This window comes from Hyperoodon ampullatus (assembly GCF_949752795.1).
Source record: "Hyperoodon ampullatus genome assembly, chromosome: 6".
NCBI classification, from domain to species: domain Eukaryota; kingdom Metazoa; phylum Chordata; class Mammalia; order Artiodactyla; family Ziphiidae; genus Hyperoodon; species Hyperoodon ampullatus.
In genome coordinates this window covers 54034570-54040753 of record NC_136919.1, presented here as the reverse complement: position 1 = coordinate 54040753, position 6184 = coordinate 54034570, and the positions used below count along the sequence as shown (strand labels likewise).

General features: G+C 40.5%; 1 pseudogene across 1 annotated transcript; it reads left to right on the top strand.

Annotated features, from left to right (window-relative positions):
- Positions 1 to 326: 326 nt before the first annotated feature.
- LOC307054821 (V-type proton ATPase subunit E 1-like) lies at positions 327 to 1074 on the top strand (annotated as a pseudogene). The gene has a single exon. The product of its transcript is annotated as a V-type proton ATPase subunit E 1-like (transcript).
- Positions 1075 to 6184: the final 5110 nt, after the last annotated feature.

The following is a 6184-nucleotide window of genomic DNA, read 5'->3' as shown; positions in this document are numbered from 1 at the left end:
TACCAGGGAGGAACTATATTCTTGTGGAAGGCAGATAAGCATTGATGACACACCTAAATTCTTAAAACGGGTCCACCATCTTCCAGCTGCGTTACCTAGGGAAGTCTTTAGCTCTCTTGGAGCCTCAGTTTCCTCATTTATAAAATGGGGATAACTGGTTGGATTGTGATTTCCACAGGCTTTACACATGATAGCACATGTTAAGTACGTAGTACAACAAAACAGAGGAGGCCTGAAGCCGTGCCAGCTTTCCTCTCCCGGTTGCCAGCTGCCCGTATCAGGCCTGAGCTCCGGCCAGTCGCCCGCCTCTTTGCGTCACTAGCTCCATGGCTCTCAACAATGCCGATGTGCAGAAGCAGATTAAGCACACAGTGGCTTTTATGGAACAAGAAGCCAATGAGGAAGCAGAAGAAATAGACGTGAAGGCAGAGGAAGAGTTCAACATTGAGAAGGGTTGTCTTGTGCAAACCCAAAGAGTGAAGACTATGGAATACTATGAGAAGAAAGAAAAGCAGATTGAGCAACAGATGAAAATTCAGGTGTCCAATGTGATAAATCAAGCAAGGCTTGAAGTCCTCAGAGCGAGAGATGGATGATCTTATCACAGACCTACTAAATGAAGCAAAACATAGACTCAGCAAAAGGGTAAAAGATACAACCAGGTACCAAGTACTGCTGGATGGAATGATCCTCCGGGGTTTGTAACAGTTATTGGAGCCCGGAATGATGGTTCGTTGCAGGAAATAAGATTTCCCTCTGGTGAAGCCTGCAGTGCAAATCCCTCTGTACAAAATTGCCACGGAAAGAGATGTTGATGTCCAGATTGATCAGGAGGCCTACCTGCCTGAGGAAATAGCTGGCGAGGTTGAGATCTGTAATGGGGATCGCAAAATCAAGGTTTCCAGTACTCTCAAAAACTGGCTGGACCTCATAGCCCGGTAGATGATGCCAGAAGCGTGGGGAGCTTTGTTTGGTGCAAACGCCAACAGGAAGTTTTTGGACTGTGCCTGCGGGAGGTGGTGTCCATCCACTGCTGTGACGTGGACACTTCTGACATTTGAAGAAACAAGATGACCTGTATAGCTTCCTCCTTGCTGTTCTCATATTCTGTATTTATCAGTGGATACCCTTTATTAGCTAACGCCCCTGGCTGATTGGTAGCAATGGGAGAGCTTAACTTAATATGATCAGGAAACCTTCCTCTAGCTTATCTGACAGTAACACAACTTCCCGCTGGTTCTGCAGCACGAAGGTGAGGGGTCAAATGGTGGGTGCATGAATGTCCCCGAGTCTCCTGCTCTCCACTGGTCCAGCATCCAGCCTGCAGAGGGGCAGTGTGTGATGGGCTCTAGGGTCAGGTCACTGCTCTTTGGACTTCAAGTGCATGTGGGGCCGCATTCCTTCCAGTAGTAGCAGCTTCGCTGTTAGCTGTTTGGGCCTAGAAGTGTTTGTCTGTAATATGATTTAAGATCTAAGCCATGAATATGCTCTATTTATTAAAACGAAATGCATACGTGGAAAAAAAAGTATGTAACACAGATACTGTCACATAATGGGTAATCAGTAAATGTTATTTCCCTTCCTTGCCAGTTGCTCTGTTACCTGGTGCAGAGCCTTACCAGTGTACTAGCCAGCATCTTCTCTTGAGTAACTGTAGTATATTATGTTTTATTACACTTATATACAATGCCATGTGTTGTTCACATGTTGAAGTCGTAACTAGTAGTATTTCAGAACGTGACTATGTTTGGAGACAGGGCCTTTGAAGAGGTAGTTAAGTTAAAATGAGGTCTTTAGGGTGGGCCTTAATCCAGTCTGACTGGGGTCTCTGTAAGACAGGGACATTTGGATACATGGAGAGACACCAAGGATGCATGTGCACAGAAGAAAGACACTGTAAAGAAACAGTGAGATGGTGGCCACCTGCAAGCCAAGGAGAGAGGCCTCAAGAAAAACCCCAACCTGATGACCCCTTGATTTTGGACTTCCAGCCTCCAGAACTGTGAGAAAATAAATTTCTATTGTTTAAGCCATGCAATTTGTGATATTTTGTTATGGCAGCCCTAGCAGAGTAATACACCTTCCATCTTTAAATAGAAGCTAAGCTGCTTGAGGGAAAACTGCATTGCACTCATTTGTAATCAGAGCAGATAATCAATAATTTCTTGATGAATACTATGATTTTTATTAAGGATAGATTTTTATTAAGGGTATGATTTTTATTTGTTTTATATGTCTTTGATGTCTCCCATGGAGGCCCAGATATTGAGGTTACTGACAACTATAACGTGATGATGAGGATTATATATGATCTTTTTTTTTTCTCTTGCAAATGGCGACGAGAATTGTCCCTTTTATGAAGTCATAGGAGTAACTGCAGTTAAAGCTGAAAAGATTATTCCTGGTTGCCTGTCTAGACATAGGAAGAGAGAATTAAATCTTCAAATGTAATTTCTGAAATTAGGATTAATGACCAGTAGTACATGATTCCCTCATATGCTCATGACCTCATGTTGTTTGAGACTAAATGTGAGGGCTTCTCACTACCTTTGTATTAATGAATATGACTGAGTTATTGTAAATATAGTTAGGATATAACATTAACTTATCTGTGTTGGAAGTTTGCCTTGTATTTTGCCGAGGATCAAAAACAGGTAATCATAAAAGAGAAAGTCAAAGGGTTTTTTTTTACTGAGTTTTAAAAATTACATTTGGGCTTCCCTGGTGGCGCAGTGGTTGAGAGTCCGCGTGCCAATGCAGGGGACGTGGGTTCGTGCCCCGGACTGGGAAGATCCCACATGCCGCGGAGTGGCTGGGCCTGTGAGCCATGGCTGCTGAGCCTGCGCGTCCGGAGCCTGTGCTCCACAATGGGAGAGGCCACAACAGTGAGAGGCCCGTGTACCACAAAAAAAAAAAAAAAAAAAAAAAAAAATTACAATTTGATTCTCATTTTCTGGGTATGGAAAATATGGGAGAAAATGAATTATCGTAATTACTTTATGAAAGGGACATCAAGAGATGAAAAAATTTTGCAGGGTTTTCAATGTTTGCTATGTCTGAGAGCTCAAAGGAGAATTTAGTGATAAATGAGAAATCCTCTGAACAGTAAGATAGCAAGTTTATTACTGAGAAAAATGCAGAAAATAGTTTTTAAGGAAGTGGAGGGGGTGACTTGTTACATGGTCTTTGTTCCCTTAGCACATACATGTATACACACATGCATACACAGAAAGAATAGTTTTCTAATGTCTTGTCATTATCATAATCTGCTGAATAATCTTTGGATGTTAATTAAAACTTCTGGCCCTCATTCACACATCTACAGATAAAAGGCATTAGAATACATAATCTAGAAAAACTCTAACATAGATTTCAATTCTAGCATTCTATGACTCTTTTGTATCTGGAGGTATGGGAAAAAAGGGAGGGGATGAAAGTGATGTCACTTAAGGAGGCTACTGTTTATACTGGTTCTGCTAGTCTCCTAAAGACAGTCTCTGCCATGGGTCATTGACTGGCTTTTGAGGTCAAACACCAAGCCTTATGCTTCAAGATGACAGGGTGCTATTCACTGCTGAAACTCCAGAACTAGAAGAATACCTGCAACATAGAAGACAGTCAAAATACTTGTTGGAAGAAGGATTAATGTTTCCAGTGCCATTTTGAATCTGTGTGATCTATTATAGGGTTAACCTGCCCATATTTTTCAGGGTCATGTTGATGTATGTCTACTCAATTATTAGACATATGATTTGAGGACTAGAGAATTAGAGAAACGTAATCACATGTCGCTGCTAAACTAAACAAAATGATCTGAAACAGCAGCAAAATTTTAAAGAATGTTTTGTTGTTTTCTCACATAGAAAACCAATAAACTTTGTTTTATCCTTCTTTTCCATCCCTTCCTTTTTTGTTTTTTTGTTCTTATTTTTTATCATAATGTACTGTTATTAGGAGCAAGATGTATTTTCTGAATGTAAACTCCAGAATGAGTTTACATGAGGGCAGGGGCACTGTCTGCCTTTTTTTCGTGGACCTAGCAATGCAGACTTGCAACAGTATTTATTTATTTATTTATTTATTTATTTATTTATTATTTTTTTAGGACAGGGCTGCAGAAAGCTCCCTGGGGCAGCTCCACTACCTGTGAGCGTGGAGCTCACGGTGGGCTATGAGCCGAGGCAGTGAGAGTATGAGGTGCGGGGAGGGTACTGAGGTGGGGGCTGGGGTCATGGTCAGGATGGAAGCTGTGGGTCAGAGAGACGTGGCTAAGCAGTGTCCCTTTGAAGGCCTGAATGAAGCTGCAGGGAGGAGTCCTGTCCTGCAGTGGCATCTCTCCTGGCCTCTACCACCTCCTGGCTCTGTGATCTTGAGCAAGTTTCATGGCCTCAGTTCCTTCACCTTGGCCTCAACTGGGGATCTTTAAAAATGCTGATGCCTGGGCCCCACCCAGAGGGTCTAATGTAACGGCCAGGGGATGTGCGTGGGCATTGAGAACCCTGAAAGGTCCCCAGAGGGTGCTACTGTGCAGCCAGGGCTGAGCACAAAAGTATTTGTTAAATGAATGAATAAATGTTGAAATTTATAACCATAGTAAATGGTTATAAAAGTCATGATATTTAGCTCAGTATTCATTAATAGTAGGGAAAGGTAGCTTGGCAAGAAGGGAGGGAGGCATGCATGTATGTATACATATATGTATGTATTTATATTTATAAAACATCAAGAGAAATACACTGATACTTCTGTTTTGACAAAACAAAAGCTCTGTATGTCTGATAATTTTCTTGATCAATTTCAAGGGATGATTCTTATGAGTGAGAAAAGACAAAATTAAAAATGTTGAAACTTCTAGCCATTCTTTTGAAAAGCCTTTTTCATTTAAAAAGAGAGAATATTCTAAATATTAGCCATATGGCAAGAAAGAATTAAAGACAACAAAATTGTCTTGTAGTATGGTTTGCCTCAGACACTAGTCTTCTAGCAGGTAGCTTGGCATTGTCCTTCTCTCCTAGTTCATTATTGCCACATTTCTCTGGATGTCTGAGTTTGGTGCACACTTTCTGTGACTTAGGAGCCTGATGTCGCTGAAAAGCGATGTAAGAACAATCATCAGAATGGGAATCAGCCCAGCATTCTGACTCAGTAGGAATAAAGAGGAAATCAGCTGCCTAATGAAGCTCCTTCTCTGCCCCCTGCCCTTGTGAAAAATAGCAGCTACAGTATTTCATTATGAATCTGTGTGCTTCGCTTCTCACCCTTCCTTTGTCTGAGAATCAAAGGCCATTTCTGTCATATCTCACCCTTGGAGTTCTCATCGTCACTCATGCCTTCAACTATCACCTCTATGCAGATATCTCCCTAAATCTGTATTGCAAGTCCCATCTCCCTCAGCCCTTGCTACAATCCTGCCTCCCAATGAAGCAAGTTTTATTTCTTAATTTTGCCTATTTTGACCTTATAGTTGCATGTTTTAAGAGAGTCAGAATCACAGACAATATTTTATTCTTTTTCCTCAAAGATCAAATCCTTAAACCTTATGGACTGGACTTTTATATTTTACCTCTTAACAGATACACTGCAGGGATTGAGACACTTTTAGGAGTAGGGAATGTCAGAGCCATTTGCTGGCTTCCTTTTTTATTTCCTGAATAAAAGCACTGAGTAAGTGTGACGTGTATATCACTTTAATGTTGAGACTACAGAGTAAAATTTAAGAGATTTATTCTCTCCTCGAATTTGACTCTGAAAATAACTTGTACTAACATCAGGAACTTTGCATCCTCATCTTTGTAATTGCATGGTTCCCCCAGTCAAATTTAAGACATAGAAGTGATTGCAATAGAAAAAAAATATTTAAAGAATGCAAAAGAGTAGCTCTGTATTAATACATTTAAAGTTTATATTCAAAGAGCACGTTTTTGATTAAGTATGTCCAGGCACTATTTATATATCTCAGAAAATCTTGAAAGTTTATATATGTCTCTGAAATTCTTAAGTTTTATAAACTACAACTTAGTCATTCTAGTCTTATATCAACACTTACTGAGATATCTCCATGACTTACCCAAATACCAGATTTGAAATAAAATTTCATCTATCCATCTATGATATGTAAATTTAGAATGATGCATGATCCATGGTGCTGGAACTTTACTCCTGCAGGGAATATCTTTTTCCTGAA